Genomic DNA, 23,223 nt, shown 5'->3' with positions numbered 1-23,223 from the left:
ACAAAGTAGATTATCATAAGACCCGGAAATTGTTACTCTCAGCTCCTTATCAGATAAAAACACTTTAATTATCCAGAAAGTGAAAGATTTCCCCCTAAAAATAAATTGATCTTTATCTTCTCATTTTCCTATCTGAAAAGATTATCTTCTCCTCTAGTCTCATTCCTGGATGTTAAACAAGAATTTTTCATCAAAATCTCTAATAAAATGCGTTTTGGGAAGCAGCTCCTACAAATACAAGTAAATAAGGATTTACCTTTTCCATCAGCGTCTCATGAAGTTTCTCTCAAAGTCTATATCCTGTGGCTTTCTTTACCCATCACCCACAAAATCACGGTTTTGATGGTTTTGAAATAGCAAAGCATATCACTATATAAATATACGTAATTTTCAAGTATACAGTGTAAAAATGAGTTGACCCTACACTAATGTATGGAGACTATTTAAAAAAAATTATTCTTACCTTGGTCCTTTCCCTAAGGCTATCCCTAACTGCTCTATCTTACTACTCATATTATCTCTAGACTACTTTTTTTTCAATGTTTATTTATTTTTGAGAGAGAGAGAGAGAGAGCACTAGCATGAGTGGCGGAGGGGCAGAGAGGGAGACAGGATCTGAAACAGGCTCCGTGCTGAGAGCACAGAGCCCAATGTGGGGCTCGAACTCACAAACTGTGAGACCACAACCTAAGCCGAAGCCAGGTGCTTAACCACCCAGGCACCCCTACCTCTAGACTACCTTTATGCCCAGCCTAAATGTTTTTCCTTCGTGAGCCAGTCGCATGGACTTCTTTCTTAATTTTTCTTTTCTGATTCCTCCCTCTTATCAGATGTTAGACTTTCATCACAATTTCCTATAATGCACAATGCAGTGCCTTACAATACCAATTTAAGCCGTGCTTAATATGACACTGTATTATTACATTCTAATTGTTTTTTATGTATATGATTTGTCCCTCCGACTAGACTGTAAGTACCTAGTAGGTGGAGAGGTTATTCTTTATAATCTGTAGCACCTGGTCCCATAGGAGGTGGTAAAATAACTGATAATACCTGAACAAAGGAGAATTTATGCTAAAATAACTGATTTGTGTATGGTAGGACAAGCCTCTGGTAACATATTAAGAAACAGAAGCAAGTGCAGGGCTGTCTAAAGTGATAAATGGAGCCCTGCGTGGAAGATCAATGATCACGGAAATATTCAAATGAAACTGTTTTAACTCCAAAAGGACTTTTCCTAAGAATTTCTTTTCCATCTGCACCCTGGCCCCGTCTATATATGGGCATCCTAATAGGACATCCTAAATAGAAAAAAAAAAATCTTACAACTATATTAACATATTTTCTTAAAAGTCATCAACAGAGAAATACAAATATTTTTTATAGAAAGGAATGTAGGGGAGGGAAAGCAAAGAGTCCATGGAAATGTTTGTAAAAATATTTGCCTGTCTTGACGGTCCCTTAAAAGTAAACAGTTTATTTTCAATGCCACAGGAACTCTCTCTGTGGAAATTCTCAGGACTAGTGGTTAATACACTGCCCACTGGTAGTACCACAGAAGCTTGGGAGGCTCCCACCCCATCTGTTATCATTCTTTATTGCACACTCCGGATTTTTCTGAAGCAGGTATCCAGGTGAAAAGCTGGTTAGCCTCTGATCCTTCTTCCTCTTGTTTGCTAATAATCTCACTGCTTATCAGCCCTTTCCCTCGGATATTCAGGGCAAAAGGGGGACCCACATCAATTATTTTATAGGTTACATGAGGGCCTAGCAACAAGACTAGGTGGGACACTAGGTGGGGAGATGCCTGTAGAGGACACAAGCTATAAAGTTTTAGGTGAGCATCAACCTCATTGGTTCCTCTGGAACTAAATTTTGTGGGTGTGCACAATTAGAAGTGGATTTCCGAAAACACATTGCCTTGGCTGAATAACCTTTTAATATTTAACAATCTATGTCTTCGCAAACATTTAGCCTGACTAAAGCATGCATGCCTGTGTGTGTGTTTGTATATAATTCCTGGGAACTGAAACCACCAATGAGAAGGAAAATACGCTGTGGAAGACAAAAAGGTCCTCCATCAACAAAGGTTTGAAAATAGTTCTAATTCTTAGAGTTATTTAGTAATGTTTTTTTTTCTTACTCCCATTTACTCCAGTCAAATCTCATTTTTCTTTTCAGAAACGTACTCATACTAACCAGGTTGATTTAGAACTCCTAAAAGTTGTCCTCGGAAAGGCAGAGGGTATTTTCGAAGACAACAGCACCACTGATCTGATGGGAATTCAGAGAAGAGAAGTAATATCTAATGTGGCAACGTAGTTCAAAACACAAGAGTTGGTGCACTTGTTCCTCTAAACAATTAGAAACATTTCCTATGAATCCAAACACATCTTCCTTCGGTTGTTTCAATAGGGTATTTTATTTGGGGTATGCTAATCCCTTCCCACACTTAGAAAATATTCACACAGAGTTGGAATGGCAACTTCACTACTGCGTCATGCAATATCAATAAGGAATTCTAAGGAAACAGGTAAGTGTTCACGTCCAACCAGGCTGTTACTACCTCGCACTTGTATTTTAGTCACGATTTAGCCCACATTATGCCATTACCGGTTAAGTGACAATTCCTATTACAATAGAGGATTTAATAGCTATCGATTCAAAACTATGATTTCACAAATAAGTGATTTTTGAGGATTTTCCAGGAACATGCATTTAATATTTCTAGCTATCAGTGGCAATGTTCCATAGTCTGAGATGAAATGGATTCACACTCTAAAGTTTTATTTATAAAATCTGTATCAATCAATTAATATGAATAGGGTTCTTAATTACATCGTCTTGCATACACTTGCCTGAAAGTATGAAGTACCAACTTTTAGCACCATTTCCTTAATAAGAATCATATAAAAATAAAAGCTATTCAGGAAAGCAAAGCCAGAGTCTCATCTCATTGGCAGTTCATTTTTTTCTCTCCAGAAACCTCACTGCTATAATTGGAAACCATACTAAAACAACCAAAAATGAATGAATTAAATGGGGAAAATAAATCTGAGAATAAATATGCACATGGGCACAAATACTAATACCCATAACTAGAAAGTATTAAGTTCTAGAAAAAAAAATTGTTGGATTCACTTTTCAGCTTCTCTGATTTCTATAAAATGAGCGTCTACTTCTAAGAGAAATATTGTCATTTACTTGGCAGGAAAAAAATAATATTTTTAAAAATATTTTTCCCTTGGATTTTTGAAGAAACTAGGCAAACAAAACAAAATGGCCTCAATAGTGTTGGACAAATATATCATAGAGACATGTAGTCCCCCCCCATGTTTAATTACTCAAAATCTGTATTTAATTCTAAAAATAATTGAAGCTTTCCTATGTCTTTTATTTAGTATTTTTTAACAGAAAAAAAGAAAGACAGAAACCCCTTACCAGAAAACATGTTATGAAAGGAGTGTTATCAATGAAGAGTTTAATAAAATCCTGGGGCCAGATAAAATCTCAGCACATCTTCTAGTCTAGTGCCTGGACTCCACCAAGAGAAATTATTATTATTTTTTTCCCATTAGTGATATCTAGGGAATAGAGTCCTTGTTGTTCTTCAATACCTTGTTCTCACCTTCAATCAATTTTATTATCAGGGAATTTATCCCTTATGTTCAACCTAAATCATGCATGTTGAAGCCTAAGCCATCTCATGTAGCTTCCTACTTGTGAAGATGAAGTTGGTTCATAATCCCTTATTATTGTATGCTTGATGTGTGCTGAGGTTGATTTTAAAAATACAAAAGAAGAGAAGGGTTTGCCGCAGAGGTGATCCCATACTGCTGGGAACAAAGGCATCCTGGGAGCTTTATGGAATTGGAGAGCTGAAAGAAATGTGAATACTGTACAATCCAAGAGACCAATTAAACAGTTCAGTCCATGAAAGTTCTTATTTTATAGATAGCAACAGTAAGTGCTGAGGCAAACCACATCCAAAATATTTTTGGAAGCAAAGGTATTAATAATGGAGAACTTTCTAGAAAAGGTAATTCGGGAGCATCATCTTACAGAATGCAAAGGACATATACTGACAAGAAGGAGACAAATGAACAGTCTGAATAGGCAAGAGAGTCAGAAACACAGAACTGGCAGAGTGAGAAATTTTTACATGTAGGGCCGTGATTATCTTGGACAGAAAATATGTGACAGCTATGATATGGAGAAACCACAGTGAAGACAAGATACACAGATGCTCTAAGAGACCTAGTCTGTGTCTCAAATGTGCTACAGTATTTATGTGTGTGCATGTGATTTATACACAGAATACTATTGACAGAAGATTGAAGGAAGTGTTTGCTATAACTAAGAGTAACAGTATCAGAGAAATCTCCTTGAAGGCTAAGTGGGCTTTGAGGTGAACTTTGAAGAAAGTATAAGATTTGGATAGAAACATCTAAGAGGACAAAAATAAATAAAAGGCTGGCTCAAAGAGGCAAAGGTGTGGTTAAGCTGAAAGGCCAGAAAATGTCCAATCCAGGAACAACAAGAAAAGTAAAAGGTTTTGTTCTTGAGAAACACTAACTAAAAATGAGTTCTAAGAGTGTTCTTTTTTCCTTTTTTTGTTGTCTTTTGCCTGTGTGGATTTATGCTCTTCGGCAGAATTCATGGATTTTTCAATGAGGCCTATGCGAGACTCTTAAAAATACCGTCTGCAGAACAATGTACAGAATCTACCTGGTAAGAATGGAATCTCCCCAACAAGACGGACACAGTGAGAATGGGAATGCCACCATTTATGGATAAAAAATACAGATACACTCTCCCTACCAGATTCTATGAAGGGGAGTTGGAATCCTTCAAATACAAGTCTAAGGCTCAGCATGGAGCTTGTCCATCTACGGCATAAAAAAAACGTGCGTCCAGGCATCAATACAGTCTTATGGGCCTTGGCTGCAAACTAGATTTGGTAATGAAACTTGAGTGTTTGGCACATCTCAGGAAAAACTGGGATACTGAATTCACACTTCATAGGTCATAGAGAATTTTCCTTTGGTGCATTTTTGGGACTGAAGGGCAGGAGGAGGAAAAGAAAATTCCACCATTCAACTTTCTTATCTATATTTACCATAGACACCCACAAGTTAATGCCAAAAAGGCAATTCTGCACTACCTTTACTGCTTAAAAGTTGATTGTTTTTTGTGGACCAGTCATTCATGAGGAGGAGATGGTGTCAGAATCCAATCGCCCTGCCTGCCACTGTGGGAAGAGGTAACCCCATTGCCCTCAAACTGTCTTCCCCTCACTCTTCTCTGTGAAGTATTCTTCTCGGAGAGGGTAGAATTTCTAGTATCATATTTGTGTCAGGGCAATGCTTGTCAGAAATCAATAATTAAATTCTCAAAAAGACATTTAAAGCGAAACTCTAAAACAGATCCAGGTTCAGAAAGGATTGTGGGTCAAAGTCTCAGTGGCTTCTCAGATTTGAAGCATAAACTGTCAGTAAAGACAGGAGTGTTGAAGCAGAAATGCTTGGTGTGGGACATTAAGAAGATTTTTGGTTACAGGCTCAATTTTTCTTCTTTTGTCACTGATCCACTGATGACATAATTGAAGCAACCTACTAACTGATGCTCTAGGGTTATAAAATGAGGTTGGTACCCTTCATTGTCTCTCACAGGGATGCCCTCTGGTTTAAGTTAAATACTAGATAAGTAAGAAAAGACTAAATACTGAAATACTTAGGAATTCAAGACAAGAGGTTAATAAGGATTTCTACTTCTCTCCACCAACTAAACTTCCATTTGCTCTCATGTTTTGCTGACTTGGAGTAGAGAAAACAAATGTTTGTTGTTGGAAGGAAGTGGATGTGGGAGGTACTTTAACCTGATGTCTCCACTCCTTCCCATGCACCTGCCGTCTGTAAGCTTGCTCTTTTTTCATTTGCACATTTAAGTAAAATGCCAGGAAGTATTGTAATATTCACATAGCATGGGCCTCCAACTAAGGATATAATCTGTTCCGCTTGAGTCTGAGAAAAGTAAAAAATGAAAGAAAGCAAAAAATACACCCATCAAAAGAGGAAGGCTGATTTTCATTTATGACCTAATATAAAAAGAATGAGTCAAGAAATATAGGTACGTTTGTAACAGCAACAATGGGTAGAGGCTGACTGTGATGGGCATTACTCCAGAGCTCAATCCAGAAAGAAGGGAGTTTTTCTCTAAAATCATTGAGATCCTAGATCTGATTAAGTCAATCAAGTAACTAAAAGCAGAATTTATATCAGGCAGAAAAAGCACCTTGCATTCTGCCAGTCTGAAGTCCTTCTGGGAGCATCCACAAAGTGGTAATATTTTTTATTATCTCCATCCGCATAAGCTGCCCCTGCCCACGAACTCCCTGTTTTTGTGGCCTCTGGTCCTTAGGCCAGGACTCCTGTTACAGTGCCTGCTCACACTAGCAGTTCTGACACAGCCAGTTCTGATGCATTTTACTACATACAGTTACTCCTCTAGCCTCAGCTTCTGATGCCCAGCAAACTCAGAGACGAGGAGCTAAAGGGCTCACTGTAGGTCTACATTCAAAGGCAGGAAAATCATTATCTATTTCCAGAAGATAGATCTAAGGACAGTGGAGTTCCAAATACTTTCAGTTACTCTGAAGAAAAGCAGTCTTGATGGGAGAGTCACAAAACAGCCACAAGTGGGGCCATGCCCTCGTCAGCTTCTAGAGACCTGTGACTCAGAAAAGGACAAAGAAATGCCATCAGCAGCAAATGGGACTTTTTAAAAAATGCTTTGAATTTTCCCAGGGAGAAAAAATGAGGAACAAAAATACCCAACTGAGTACAGCAGTAAGGGAAGTGCTGTCATAATACATGAAGGGGCAAAAAAAAACCCCACAAAAAACAAAAACCAAAAAACAAAATCCAGCAACGCTAAAACAAAATGGAACAAAACAAAACAAACAAAAAACAACCAAACCTAAAAATGTATTTCAGCAAGGAAATGCAGTTTTGGTTTAGGCTAGAGAGATAAACTGACCAAGTGGTAGCAAAAGAAAACTAATAATCACCTTATTCAATTGGTGAGCTTTTCATATTTGTATGTCCTGCTACATGGACAGCCTTTACTTTCAATCCCTTGTACTTCCTAAAAAGTAACGTTCTTTCAATTTACTATCTAAAATAATATTTTGAAAATTACATAGCACTTAACTGAGAACTCCTTGAAGCCAAGACTGTGTTTATGTCTATGTCCCTAGTTCTTGGTCAAGAATCTGGTCTAAAGAAGTCTTTAAATCAATATTTATTGAATGAACATTGGTAATTACAGTTTATAGCTTATTTCCAAAGATATTATCTGATTTCATATTCATGGCCCTATGATAAAGATTCATTATCCACATTCTACAGGTAAGAAAATATGATCAAACTGATTAAGCGGTTTGCCTAAGACCATGCTATTAGTGAAAATCTGAATGTTACTTGAACTTGGGCCTCCTGACTGTTTCTAATATATGGTTTCCTTAAATATTGTTACTGGCTATTTAACTGGTAAGTCACTTTGGAGTAACTTTGGCAATACATATCACTAGCAATAAAAACACACCCAACCATTTGGACCATTCCTTGGAATTCATTCGAAGGGAATATTACAGATGAAAGCGGAGAAAGCTATGTACCAAAGATATCCAATTTGGTATTACTTATTTTGTCAAAAACTAACATTGAATTAACTCTAAAGTAAGAGGAGATTAGTTAAGTCAATTAGAGCATATCAACTTGAATGAATGTCATTATATAGTTATTAAAAATAATTTTGGAGACTTCCAAGCAATATGAAAAAACATATCCTAATGGTAAGTAAAAAAAAAAAAAAAGATACATGCTAAGTTGTGATTCTGGTACGATTAAAACCAGGCAAAACTCTACAGGGTTTCAGGGGGCTATGTTGCTTGGCTTTACAACGCACATCAAGTTAGAAGCTAAGTATCTAGAACTGTCTAAAATGGAAAATAAGATAGAGACATAACCACCCTACAAGCGGATTTGCCTGAATGGTATTAGACTATAGTGAATACTAAACACTGTAGGAATTCAGAAGAGCGGGCATCATTGTCAAGTGGAATGACAAGGGGAGGTTTTTTGGTTGGTTGGTTGGTTGGTTGGTTTGGTTTTGAGTAGACAGCATCTATCCAGCTGAGTTTGCAAAAAAAATGGGCAGAATTTCAGTAGGTTATAGCTAAGCACGTATAGATGGTTGGGAAGATGGGCAGGGACGAAGGCAAAGAGGAGGTGGGAGAGCAATGCATATTCAAGTGGCAGGTAACCATAGTAAAAGAACTGGTCTGAAGTATAGACAAATCATAGTGAGCAATATGGCTAAAGAGTTTCTTCACCTTAGCACCACTGACACTTTGAGGTGGAAAATTTGTTTTGAGAGCTGTCATGTGTAATGCAGGACGTTCAACAACATTCCTGGCCTCTACCCACTAGATGCCAGTAGTAATTCCCCAGCTGGGACCAACAAAAATGTCTCCAGACATGGCCAAACGTCTCCTGGAGGGCAAAAAACACAGCTGGTTGAGAAATACTAGGCTAAAATCACAGATAGAAACATGGTTTCGGCCAAAGTGTGAGTCCCAGCTAACAGTGAATGGTATACCTGGAACACTAAGAAAGACTGATTCTAAGTCTACACTTGGAATGCACATCACTGAAATCCACACGAGACATGGAGCTGAGCAGAGTTGGTACTTTTTTATTCCTGGGCTAGAAGGTAGGTTTAGGCCCATCTCTGTGATGAGGATAGAAGGAGCCTTGAATAACTACTCAAGAAGACTGGTGAGTAATGACTTTTCTGTTGTCTAAACTGGGAAACTGATAAAAATAATGAGCAGATTCCAGTGATCAATGCAAGGACTGTGTATAGGCTGGATTAAATCAGCCAGCACCTAAAGGCAGGAAGACAGGAGACAATTTAGAAGTGGGGAGTAATCATGTGGGTGTGAGAAAAAAAAGCCTGAAATACTGTGACATATAGAAAAAGGATGAATAAAGGAGGTCAAAATCGAAGAGTATCATCAAAAATTGAAAGAAATAAATGCACTGCATCCAATCCTAGCTTCTGGAAATTCTAGCTGTCACTACAATTTAACTATGAGCAGAAAAGCTGCATGAGCTTGGCCACATTTGGTAAATTTCAGTACCACAGGAAAACTCCTTCAAGAGTTTCTTTTATTTATTATTTTTAATTCCTTGGACTTATGCAGCTTCATGACACTAGACCAGAAAAGGATTAATGAAATAAGTTTATAAATATTTATAAAGTGATTTTATTTATGCAGCAATTTTGAAGAAAGTAACCTAACTTGGGACTGCCAACGTTAGGGCTACAAAGAGGGCAGTAAAGTACCCCAGTCATCGGGAACTTGATGCGTTCTTGCATTTGGCACATGAACTCCTTGCAGGGTACTGTGATATGTTGGATGTTTTCACAGGGCTATCCTCCGCAGTTGCTGTCTGTGCTTGGTTTTTGCTAAAATTCACTTCGGGCACAGCGTGAGGCACCTCCATTCTAGTAGGGCTCTGGAAATCCACATTCTTACTGCTTTCTGGAGTGGTCAGCTGGGGTAAAGCAGAAAGGCTTAGGGACAGGATTGCTGGAATCACAGTTTGTGAATGCATCTCCCTGAACTTTCTGCACTTTCTGCTTTCAAATTAAGCTGGTGACCCGAATAAACCATGCTTTCCCGCATTACAAAAGACAAAGATCAGAGCAAAATTTAATTATATTATGTACCTTTTTTTTCAATTAAGCTAGAGGTTTACTTTAAAACAATGTGATTAGAGAGAGACAAGTAATCTGTCATCTTTTAAAATTATGAAAATTATGAAAATGTAGTAATGATAACTAAAATTATAAGTTAAAATGAAACAAACCACACAATTTCTTTAAAATGTGTACTTGTTTAAATATATACAATAACCATTTATATTTCATAGAGAATTAGATGTTTTGTGTTGGTTTTGTTTTGTTTTTAGTATCAAGGCCACTAAAGTGAGAAAATAATTATTCTTCTGTGATAAATTCCTGTTATGGGCACTAAGATTTTCTGTTTCTATCACTGCTCCTCTTATCAGCTATTGTCCTTTGACATCGTCTCAAAATCACTAAATGTGGCTCCTGAACTCTCCTTTACCACAAACTTACGAGTTCCTAACACTTTTTTTAAAACTTTTTTATTTTGTATGCTATTTTATATGTTGAAAGTTTATTTTTTTTTAAGTTTCAGAGAGAGAAAGAGAGCAAGTGGGGGAGGGGCACAGAGAGAGGGAGACAGAATCCCAAGCAGGCTCCACACTGTCAGCACAGAGCCTGATGTGGGGTTCCATCACGAACCGTGAGGTCATGACCTCAGCTGAAATCAAGAGCCAGACACTTAAAGGACTGAGTCATCTAGGCACCCCTAACTTTTATTTAGACAATCATCTGTAGCTTAAGGCATGGACCCTATTCTAGAAATTTCTAGGCAAATAAAGCAATTGAAGTATTTAATTCAAAAGCAGGAAATATTTAAATGAATGCATCAGTAGGGAGAACCTAGAAGTCCTGGGGTGACAAGTTTTATGTTTCTCAAGTCTCTTCTTGGTCTGAGTGTTCTGCTACTGCTTAAGCCATGTGTCCATAGATAAAGCTGTGTATCAACAAAAAAATTGGTAGTCATTTTCCTTCAAGACATTCGCATTTTCGACTTCCTCCCAGGGACTCTATTGTAGCAATCTCAAACTTTCACCATGCTTATGGCACCACCACCATGTTCGGTCACATGCAATTACCCATCCCAGGCCCCCCTCCTCCGAAATAAACAATGACTGAATGGTCCCACCCTCAGCTTCTTTGTTCCTGGTGCCTTTCTTCACAAAGGACACAGGACAGCATTTCCTATGGGACAGTGCCCAGAAAACTGCTGGCACCCCATGAGCACTGCTATTAACAGTAATAAGAACATGAGCTACATTTATAATCAAAGGAAACATGACCAGATCCCTGTTCCGGTTTAATAAGATAATTGAAAATTACCTCATGCAAGGTGTTCAATGACCAATAAATGTTTGGATTGTGGCCAGTGCCTGTGGATACACAGGCATTTGATTATGAAAGGATGTTTGGCTGTTTCCCAAAAAGAACTGATTAAAAAAAAAAGGGGGGCAGAGTTATTTTTTCCCTTTTCCATGTGCATGGCATGAGAGCAAACACAGGTTAGGACAAGGTTGAGTCAGGGATGATCTGCAACCATTTGGCCAGTGGCGAAGTGTTCAACCTCGGGATGTTTTCCTACCAACCCTTAACCAAGGGCAAACTGATTGGAAAGGACCCAACTCCTATAGGGAAGGTTAAGTGAATTGCCACGAAGACTTGAAGGGAGAACTCCTGATAAGAAGTCAAGTTTTCACAATTAGACGTTACAAATAAGGATAATCTAGTACTGATAAATCTGGGGTAAAACTTGGGAAAAAATGCTCATTTCTAAAGTTCCTTGCCAAAGAGAACCACATAAATTTACAACATCCTCTAACCACCATTTTGAAAACTATATTAAGAGTTTTGTTGCTATAGTTCATAAAGAATATTATAAAGAGTTAGTATTTCACTAAATTCCACAGCAGAATTTCTTATTTTCTGCCTGCTTACATATTCAATTTTAATCAAGGGCGCAATATTTTAACGTTTATTTATTTTATTAACTCAGAACTTTTTAGGGTTTCTTTTTCATTTTGGCCACCCACTGGAGAGATTCACTGCAGCTGAGAAGTATCCTCCTGATACCATCCATGTTTCTTGAGTGTACCCTGGCTACAGAACAAGGTAGTGAAATGTTCATCTGGGTTAGAATAATTTCTCCTCCTTACATTAGATGGGCAGGGAAAGGCCACAATCCCTAGGGCTATATGTTTAGTACTCCTATTCAATCCAAATAGAACTTGAAAGAGAAAAAGAATAGAATAAATTAGAGACAATGAAGACTGAGAAAAATAAAGGCACTCAAATTTTTAAGAAGGGTGTAAGTCGTAATTTATTAGACTGGCATCAGCCAGTCTCCATTTCTATCATATTGAACCATATGCCATTGCTAACACTTAAAATGTTTTTTTTTAACCTACAAATGATAAATAGTATGAGTCAACATAATACTAAAAACTGGAAGAGATTTACCTATAGGTGCCACAAAAGATTTGTTTTAATTTAGACCTGAAGATCAAAGGATACGTTTTAGAAGGAAATGACAAGCCAGTTCAGGAGTGACTTCATACTTTTGCTCTGAAGACCTTTTGAAGTATTAATCAATGACACTAGAGACCATAAATACCTAAGTCCAGTGGAAATCGAAGAGATGATTTTCCTAGATGTTCTGCAGTCAAGAAGACTATCACCTGTGCCTTTGCAATGGCTTTCTACGTTCTGTGGGGAGTTACCAAGAAGGACACTGCCTCTAGACTGAGATGCAGATCATCCAGCGGAGGGTAGAAATGAAAAACTTGTAAATGCATCATCCACTGAAGAGCTTCATTGAGGAGGAAATAAAGAGTTCAATTAGCAGCCACAGATAATTTGTAGGTCTTGAGCCAAATTTACAGGGAATGAAGCTTTACTTCCCTTTACATTCTTAATCTTCTAGGTCTCAGCAGGGGTTGAAACAGTTCCATATAAAGAACAGGGCAGTTATTAGGCCCTTTGAACTGTACTGTGTAGGGCAATGCCAGTGGGATGTGTTTATAGGCAAATTAGGAGCTTCAATGGTTTATTGTTAAGCTAACAAGTCATTAGAAGGCTCTGCCCTTCTAAGCACTCTCTCTGAAGGTATTCATAAGTTGTGATTCTAGGTTAGAGATATGGAGTAGTTGATTAAAACTAGTGTACTTGTCTAATCACAGATGTGAGCAGAGAGGAAAATCTACCAGAAACAGCACACTGCGAGCTTCATGCTATGGTGCTGATTTTGTAAGTTTAAGTGTACTTTTGAGTAAGATTACTTTGCTACCTAACAATCTGACTAAGGTAAGCCATACACTTTGACGTAAGCTCTTTGGAACAAGGCAAGGCATGAATGAAGGGCTGAAGGAAACCAGCTGGCCCAGGATTATCCATTTTCCCTTCTTGGCATCCTCCTGCCAGAGGCCCATGAGGTATGTGGAAAGCTCACACCAGCTTCTACCAGAGTCACAGACACTGAGGTCAGAACACTCCGTGGCCAATACATTCTTGACTCTTCCATGGATTTCTAGCAAAGTAGAGGAAATCTTCTTTTGCTCTTGGTAATCCTTTCCAATTCTTACCTTAGTCTCCTTTTCTATCTCTTTCACACTCCACTCTCTTCCTACACACGTGCTCATATTTATTGACTATTTTGCTTAGAGAAGAGGTGGTGTTAAGGGCACGTCTCAATATTCTAAGACAGACTGCCAGGGTCAGGTTGATCATAAACAGAGAAAGCAATAGATTCTGCCAAAGTAGTTACGTTCCAAAGACGGAAGCTTTAATGCTGAAGGTATACTTTTATCAAGACTGAATACATCTACTTTATTTCCTATATGTTAGTTTAAGACAGTTCACTTTTGAAAGACATTCTCTCCTTCAGCTCTTATATTACATGGGGAAGAAGTTTATTACACTGTAGACTACCAAATTTATTATTATTATTATTATTATTATTATTGCCAAGAAGGTGGCTTTATACAAAAATAATGAAAAGGGAGCCTAATCAGATTTAAATAAATACACAGATTTTTTTTATTCTTCTTCTTATTTGTGAATCAATGAGTAACCCATCTATGAAGGGAACTTCTCATACACAGCTTTCTGAAAAAGGAATGCCACTGCAAAACACACCCTCAGTAATAGACTGAGTTACATGCTATTCATCTAAGAGAAGACTCTAAACAGGGTGTTAGGATGGCGGGGGGGGGGGCAAATGGTTTTCCAATACTTTAATTTAAATCTCCTACTGTTATGGAAAAAGAAATCTGTGATGTATCTTAATCATGCTCCTACAGATGCCGGAGATTTTTAAAGATGGGATTTCCTAGGGGTTTTTAAAATTTTTTTCCTAAGACAAAGCAAAATAATCATAAAATACCATAAATAATTCAGGTTTATTTACAAGTTGGAGTTAGTAAAAGAGGTTGTCTCACAGAAGCCTTCTGTAACAAAGATGTGATGTGGTTAAACCCCATCAAATGTACACAGAAGTAGTCAGCTTCATGGTTTCATTCACGTTCATTTGATGTATACTTATTATTTACTAGTCAATGCATGAGGGCATGAAACGCTTCCCAATTACTCACTTACAAATTACTTCTGAGGCAAGAGGAAGGAAGAAAACGTCCTTCATAAATAGCGTGATGACTCTGCCCAATGGAAGATCCAATTTCAGCTCTTGTTTTGTCCCGAAATGACTTCTTCCTGCCTAAACGGCTTCCGCCCCCTCCCCCTGGCCCCATGTCACAGCAATGCCAAATGCTGACAGTGCAGATAGGAGGCAGCTGACAAAGGCCACAGGTGCACATCATCCAGGAGCTTGGGACAGAGAGCTGCAGCAACATGCAGCCATTTCAGCCATTCCCACTGAAGAGGAAAGCAGGCAGCCAGCGCTGTGCAGAGCATACTAGAAGCAAAGCCTCCTATGGGAACCAAAGGATCAAGACCAAGGACTTGCATAGAGGCAAAAGCAAAAACTCAGAGTTCTCTGGGTTTAGTAAACAAGCCCCCAAGATAGATGCAGGCATTACAATACAGACAGGGGAACAGGAGCAACATGAGGCAGACAGACAAAGACTGGACCACACGTGAGAATGTCTTTATTCACATTACCAGTCTTCCAGAAAGGAGGAGGTGGGTATCAGAACCCACTAAATATGTTCTATGCCTGATTTAATCAAGTAAGACTGAGTAAACTACCTAGAATTCTCATCCCAGAGGGTACAGTCTATCATAATCCACAAACTCCTCTGTCATTTTGACGTAGTCTCTATTATACAGGAACGTGCAAATTATATATCATTTTCAGATATTGCTAAATGTAGATATCTGAGTTAGGTGGCTCTAATGACTATTCAAGAAGCTGATAGCCAAAGGTGTAAAAACTAGGTCACTGATTTAAAAAGGCAGACATCTCAGTGAGCGTGAAAATATTTACTATCAGTTGTTAAGAACAGCTAAATAGCATTTGAGATCACTGGTCTAAAATAAAACAGATACTAGACTAGCTATACTACTTAAAGAGAATGAAAAGGAGGGGAACAGGACTAACTACAGAACTCTGTCTGAACAACGGTGATTTCTGTCTGGATGTGTTACATAGTCCATCAGTAAAGTCCAAGTCTGTTCGGTGCCCTGTGTTTTACCTGGACTACCAGAGGCCCCTTCCATAATCCAAGAAAGTAAAAGAGGAAGGCCCCAACACAGAAGTGTTTTTCCTTCTAAGTTTCTAAGGAAAAGCCAAATGCTTACCACTTGTGTCCCAACAAGAACTCACACCTCTCTGAAGAATTTGGTTTCAGTCCCTCAGTCCAAGGAGAGTAAGAAGCACCAAGTGCTAATTAGACCTGGCAAAAGGATATCATCAGTCTTTCCAGCTAGAACAGGGAAGTGTTTTCAGTTAAAAAGAAAAAAAAAAGTGTGTTTTCCCATTTTCCAGGTCAGTGAAGGGACATTGAGCATCACGAGTGTTGTTATTTTATAGCACTATCTTTATAACATTTGAATATAGTTGCACTTTTTCTTCTCAAATATCGGTGGTTACTGCTTCATTAAATTGGTTAGTGGGAGGATATAGAACTGTCAGATTTTAAGTCATGGTTCTCATTGATCAAGAGAGAAATCAAACTGTACCGGGGGAAAAAAAAAGAAAAAAAGAAAAGAAATGACATCAGGCTGACCACCTAGATGCCCACTATGACCCACGGAACAATAACAGTTAATCCTTGAAGGTACATCTTGCAGCTTACACTGGAGGAAGTGCAATCAAGAGAAATAGGGAGTGGATAGAAAAGATAAGATGAACAAAGATGAAAATGGTGTCACTGTCCATTTATGACCCCATAATTTTACTGAATCATTTAACGAAGAGATTGAACACAAACTCCATGTAATTCCATACAAATGGCCAATCCCACAAGTAAACTATGTGGCTTTATGCAAACTGCATGACTGACAGAAGCTATTTACCATTTTATCAGTGATGGAATAATAGAAGCAGGTGTTCCTGCTGGTCTAAGCAGAATACATTCACTAAACATTTTATAAATCTATCAGACTGTTGTATCAGTGATGTATTGTGCTACTGCATTTTTCTTAGGCCTCAGTTATGAAAAAAAAACCCACAAACCTCCTGCTAAGCATCAAAGAGTGAGGTACAAATTTTCTATGCTCTTTTTTTATGCCTATTTACAAAAACAAACAAATAAGCTTTCCATTCGAGTGGGGGAACTGCCTTTACATTAATTTCAAATGAAAAAAGAAACCCCACAATTTTCCTGTGAGCAAACCAACTTTCCAAGTTCTGGTTCATTTATTTCCCTTTAATATTTCAAAGCTTTGTAGCTTTGGAAACATTTCTTTTAAAAAATGCTGCAATTGTAGGGCAATGCAATGACTGATAACAAAATGAAAACTGGGATTGAAGGTTTTGTCTGGTGACTTCCTATTGTTCACAGATCTCTTCTGGGGTTCCTCTTTGATCTAAAAATTCTTATGCCCCCACCAGTTCCAGGTCTCAGCATCCACTGTAAATGTGCTCACCTACAGAGGCACAGAAGCACTATTCTCCAGCCCTACTCCACACAGGCATAGCTGACACTCTCTAATATTATTTGCTGGAACTTGATCAGCCACCAAAGTAGCACACACGCAGAAGCACTTAGTAGCCCTTGTCAAAGATGGTGCTTCTCTGCAGTGTTAGACTCCCGGGGCTTTGTGCCAATGCCTAAGGTCTCTGTAGGCAGCACTGAGGCACAGAGCAGGCATGTCATACTCAATGAGAGAATGCATAAATGAATAAATATAAAAGTAACAGGATGAGGACAGAAATGCACAAAACTGGCCATGGTTCCTGAGGGCGGTCGAGTTGGGGAAGGTCAGGCAGGAGGCCACTGTGGTGATACTCAAGCTTTCTTACTCCCTGATTCAAAAGTCAGGAAAAACCACAAGAGACTATTAAATGCGGAGAACAAACTAAGGGTGGATGGGAGCATGGGGGAGAGGGAAAACAGGTGATGGCACCTGTTGGAGGTCACTTGCTGGGATGAGCACCGGGTGTTGTATGTAAGCCAATTTGACAATAAATTATATTCATAAAAAAAGTCAGGAAAGGATTGTGACCATGGAGAATTGGGTAGATGTTCCCAGCCCCAAAGGATAGACTGGAGATGATTCTGCAGGCCTGCTAACTGAGTCCAGAGTCAGCTCAGTGGAAAATGAGCATCTGGGGGTGTTTTTCACAGGGTTCAATGCCTACTTAGAGGAACACCTGTAACATACAGTCAGAGGTTGCGCAGGCCCAAGACTTTTTTCACCCCATTTCTTGGTGGTCACGTTACTTAAAATCTCATTTGATATTGGGGATATTGGATAAATGTACTAATTTATCTTTGATACTTTCAGTGGGGCTTTTCAGTCAGAGAAGAAAAATGCCAGGGAAGAATTTGAGGCTCGCAGGACACCACTAAACGGAGTGTATGTTTTTGGAAAGGGACTTGGAGTACTAGGAAAGCAGAAAAAAACATCTCAATTATTATGAGGTACCTAAGTTAGAAACACAAAAGGACTTTCTGACTAGAATGTGTACTGGACAATCAATTGTACGACTCATGGTGGATATGAGATCAGCCACGTCCTTTCCAGGTGAATATCTGTTTGTAGGGATAAGCCTTGGTCTTTGGTGGTCCTTTCCAGCCCACAGAAAAGTTACATTTCTTTTTCCTCCAAAGGAAAAAAAACACACACACACACACACACAAGTCTTTTAACTTGAAATAGAGTTGATTCTCGTGGCATTGCCAGCCTTGGGGCTTTCTTCTACACAGCTAGGGAGAGTGTTTCCACCAAATACCTGCCAGCTCCGCCAGCGATGAAAGACTTTGGACAGCGTGTTGAGCAGTGGTCTACTCTTCAAAACATGTAGTGGAGAAGTCTCTTTGTAGTATGGTTACTACACAAAAATATGTGCAACAATAACAAAATGAATAGATACATTTTATAATAACCAAGACTGATTGAGTACTTACTTAGGGGTGCTTTGAACACATTATCTTGGGGAGCCTGGGTGGCTCAGTCAGTTGAGCATTAGACTTCAGCTCAGGTCATGATCTCACCATTCATGAGTTTAAGCCCCGTGTCGAGCTATGTGCTGACAGCTCAGAACTTGGAGCTTGCTTTGAATTCTGTATCTCCCTCTCTCTCTGCCCCTCCCCAACTCATGCTCACGTGCTCTCTCTCTCCCTCCCTCAAAAATAAACAAAGGTAAAAAAAAATGTATTTTTTAAAAAAATAAATGTATCATCTCATTTAATCTTAAAAATACACCCTCCTCTCAAAAGAGGCCTTTCTTTTTTTTTAAGAGAGAGTATGTGAGAGAGTAAATACCCATGCAAACAGGGCAGGAGAGGGGAAGAGGGACAGAGGTGGGGGAGGAGAGAGAGAAACAGAGAAAGAGAGAGAGACTGAGAGAAAGAGATAAGCAGGCTTCATGTTCAGTGCAGAACCCGAGGCAGGGCTCAATCCCATGACCCTGGGACCATGACTTGAGCTGAAATCAAGAGTCAGACGCACAAGTGACTGAGCCACCTAGATGCCCGAGAAGTTTTTTTTTAATTACAATGAGTAATGAAACGTGCTCACAGACACACGGCAGAGCCAAGCCAAAACCGTACCTGACTCTATATTCTAACATGGGCGGTAGTTAGACATGACAAAATGTTCTAGAATGCACTCTCCAAAGATTTGAGTAAAGGACCCAGCAAATTACAACCTTCTCTATGTAACACTTTCCTATTGAATAATACGAAGTCCACTTTCTTGAAAGTAAGGCAGCTGTGCGTAGAGCTTTCTGAAAGTCCTGAGCCCTGTGACTGGAATGTGGCCAAGGCTAGGGTAACACACACCTGCAAAAGGGGAGGGGAGTTCCCATCCTGCCCCCTCTGCACTGGCCTCTATCAATCCTTGACAGTAGAAATCCAATTTTCAGACTTGCCAGATTTCTGGAATTAAGTCAACACACACCTTAAGGTATATCACGAGACTGATTTTCATAAGGCTCTGAAAGGGGTAAATGATGCCTAAAAGGCAATTTTGTGACATCCTGAAAACAGTATGCTAACTTACCCATCCTAACTTTGCATCCTGCAATATGTAATATGTACGAAATCTATCAAGGCTTCATCTTTCCACTTGGGAATCCCTTCTCAAGAGAAGAGAAAAGCATCATAAGAGAAAGGACAAAAAATGTGTGAGTTGGTTTGCAACGCAGGTCTGCTTTGATAAAACTAAAATCCTAGACAGGTATACATAAGTTGTTTCATGTGACTTTTTTTTTTCCTTCCAATGGACAATCCCACACCACCACTCATCTCGTTAAAAACGTTTCCAAATGCCACTGAATGTGAACTATTTAGACAAGTAAGAGAGAACTTCACAGCTGAATTTTCCTCCAGTTGAACTAAGAGTGTCTCTGAATATGTTGTTTAACTAAATTCTAGTCCCTGTTCTTTCTAGAGCCATTTCTGTCTCTGTTAATTAGGGCCATTAATGTACCTGGTAGAACAATTTTACAGCAAGACTATACCTGTACTTTTCCAACCAATCACCAGCTTTAGCTTTTACTTAATGCTGTGAGAATTTAGATTTAAAATCAATCCATATAGTGCCAGATTTTTTTTTTTTACTCTTTCTCTCTCAGCCCCAACAAGTTAGAACTTGACTTGGATCTTCTACAGGGATAGGTGTGAGCAGGATTTCCACACTCGTAGGTGAATATTTGTTATTATTTCCCTCTATCCTTCAAGATATTTTCTTTTCTTGGAATTCAAATATTATTTCTGGAATTTGAGTGCTTGGATTCAGGTACTTCACTAATCCCTCTTAATGACAAGTGGGTATGAAAAATTTTAAAAGATATTTAGTCTATAATGGATTTACAAGCTATCTTCAAAAATATAAAGGAAATTCTTATAAAATTCAAGGTGAAGGAAAATGACAAAATTATCAGAAACGGCAATATATAATATATATATCTGCATAATATATAACATATATATATTTGCTGATTAGCCTCAAAAAAAAGCTTCTTAAGTTACCAAAATGATTATTCCGGGTAATAAAAATACTATACTAGCATGCACAGTGCACTGATGATGTGTCTGCTATTATTCTAAATGTTTTCTCCCTTCAGATTTTAAATATCAGTTTGGTTTCCACTTTTCATTTGAGGAAACTGAGGCAGATAATTGAAGCAACCTGCTTAGGATCACACAGTTAATATGCATACCCTTAACCACTACCTTAAACTGTCTTTGAATATAAATTTAGAGTAAATATTAAGAAATCTTCCTGAACTAATGCTAGTGAGTTAAAAAAAAAACAGAAGCCCAAAACACATCAAAATAACTACTTACAAAGAAAAGGAAGAGGGCACCTATACTTCAACTACAACACATCAGGAGTTCAGGGCAGTGTTTTTAGAAAGGACGCAGTCAATTTCTTGCTTATCTTTGTAATGTCCTCCTTCTCGGGGCATGCAGTGGGGTTTCCACCCACAGGTGCACAGACATCTATAGAGTTCCTGTGCTCTTACAAAGGGAGTAAGTGCTGAACAAGTCTGTTTGAAACACATGTCTCTTTGAAAGTTTAATGGAGGCTTTTTCCTCATTCTCCTTGTTGCTCTTTAGGAAACAGCCTGCATACTTTCAGGGACGTCTGTCTTACCTTGTTCTCCTGGAAGAGGCACGCTCTCCATGTTCCTAAGGAAAAAATGGTCCCTTTGATCATGCTGCCTGCATGTCAGACTCGCTTCACAAACAATACACTTATTTTAAAAGTTCACTCTCGCCAAAGAAAACTAACTGTATGACAGAGTTTGGAGGCAAGCCACCTGTTAGACACCTTTTATAACGTTGCTCCTGAAATCTATCAGAGGTGACCCAACTGTATTATCTTGAAATGCACTGTTATCTTCAACCAGTAAAAACACTTTATGGTATGTCCTTTGGGTTCATAACCACCCCCAATAATAATCTATTTTCAGTTACAAGTCAAGACAGCTCCAATTCTTAATGTTCTAATAAATAAATGGTCTAACAATTGGGAGCTAATTGTCACAGTGGGACAGTGTGAAAGGCTTATAATCATGGCCTTTATTGTCACAATTAATTTTCATATTGTAGCAAAATATAACCCCGGGAGCCCCTCAGAATTAAAAAAAATCACTTTGTACTCAAATGTAGAGTTTATGAGCTTTAAACAAATTTTGGTGATTTTAAACTACCTCCATCTCTTCAAAATGAACAGTCAACACTTCTTTGCTACTTGAGAATAATGACCAAAGCCATAAAAATTCCATTTCCAAAGAATAGATGGTGCCTATTCATGGGCAAAATACTTCCAGTATTTCACAGATCTACTCTTTTAGATCTGTGTCACAAATGTTTCAAAATCTGTACTTATTCGAGGCCAAAGCACGTTTAGAGACCAACAACAAGTCAATGTTAAACTAGAAGTAGATTGGCAAAATAAACATCCTTGTCAAGAGAAAAGACTTATAAAAGCATGCTAATAAATCCAAATAATACTTACAGCATATTACTAAGAGCAAGTTAAAATAATGTTGAGATTTGGGGAAGTAATTAGTGCTCAGAATATACCACAGGGGATTACCTGGATTGGTTCTGTGTGTGTGTGTGTGTGTGTGTGTGTGTGTGTGTGTGTGTGTGCGCGTTTTAAGAAAAATAACAAAGGTTCAGCTTGGATAATTAAATATACAGAGGATTCAAAATTCATTCACTTCAGTTGAACAAAGGTTCAGTAATTATCTCCCCAATAGCAGAGGGGAATTGGGCAGTGTGGTTTTGACTGGGGCCCTGTACTGATGGCATGTATGCTGTTTGCTTCATTCAACTTTCTTTAATATTATTAATCTTTGGGAAATTAGACGCTTCTCTGAGCAGTGTGAACTGCCATCCTCAAAACAACTGGATAATCAGGTAGGAAAAACCTCCTCTCTGAGACACAGCTGTCACTAGCACTTGATTTTTCTTAATTGTCCCTCCCTGAGAGGGTGAAATGAAAAGAACATTTCTCTAACAAAATTTCTGGCATAGGCATACTGAAAAGATAATTGGAGGATTCATATAAATCAGTTTGGCCGAACAAGGATTCATATAAATCAGTTTGGCTGAACTTGGTAAAATGAAGCCAAACAAAAATTACCACCTCCCCCCAAATGGATTGAATTCAGTTAAATAAGCAGAGGACCTGCATGTCTATTTCTGATCTGCACGGAACCATCCACTGCTAGGGCTGGAATCAAAGGTCTGATTAAGTGCCTGATTAAGTGCCTGCTGTGCTGTATACATGCTATGTCTCTGGGTGGGACGGTCAAGAGCATAAGCTCTGGACAGAGGCAGAGCTGGATTTGGATTCTGGCTGGATTATTCTGTCCTTTGGATAAGTTCATCTCTAAACACCAATTTGCTGTTCCAAAAAATGTAGATGATGATACTTGCCTCCTATACTTCTTTAGAGGACCAACTGAATTCAGTTAAGACACTTAGTAGAAAGCTTGGCACACACAGTGCAACAACGATTATTTGAAACCAGAAAAAATTATTATTATTAACTTCATGCAAGAGACTAATTAGAATAAAGTGCTGATATAATGATACACCTAAAAGTATTGTGTTGTAGAATAAAGAACCCTGGATTTAGTTCCAGAAAACATTAAAGACAGAATCCCATTTCTGCTGCTTGGTTAACTATGGGACTTAGAGCATATTACATAGGTTCTCTGAATTTTAGTTTCTATGAATAATGGGAATAATCATTGTTTTCAACACAAAATAAAGGAGACAATGTCAGTTTGAAAGTGCCTAGCACAGTGACTTAACACTTAGTAAGTGCTTAACAAATATTAGCAGAAGTTCAATCTCTCTGTAGAGCTCTATTTACAAGCCTCTC

General features: G+C 38.5%; 1 protein-coding gene and 1 long non-coding RNA gene across 10 annotated transcripts in view; both read right to left on the bottom strand.

Moving 5' to 3' along the window:
* NPAS3 (neuronal PAS domain protein 3) overlaps positions 1-23,223 on the bottom strand; it is an 853,174-nt gene that overhangs the window by 390,502 nt on the left and 439,449 nt on the right. The gene's annotated exons all lie outside the window — the stretch shown is intronic.
* LOC128316018 (uncharacterized) overlaps positions 564-23,223 on the bottom strand; it is a 33,394-nt gene continuing 10,734 nt past the window's right edge. The window contains exon 2 of the long non-coding RNA XR_008299352.1: positions 564-23,196. This is a non-coding gene — a long non-coding RNA (uncharacterized LOC128316018). The remainder of the gene's footprint in view (positions 23,197-23,223) is intronic.

The sequence above is a fragment of the Acinonyx jubatus genome, chromosome B3, assembly GCF_027475565.1.
Source record: "Acinonyx jubatus isolate Ajub_Pintada_27869175 chromosome B3, VMU_Ajub_asm_v1.0, whole genome shotgun sequence".
Classification (NCBI taxonomy): Eukaryota; Metazoa; Chordata; class Mammalia; order Carnivora; family Felidae; genus Acinonyx; species Acinonyx jubatus.
The sequence above is the reverse complement of the archived record's forward strand: the minus strand, read 5'-3'. Positions and strand labels throughout refer to the sequence as shown.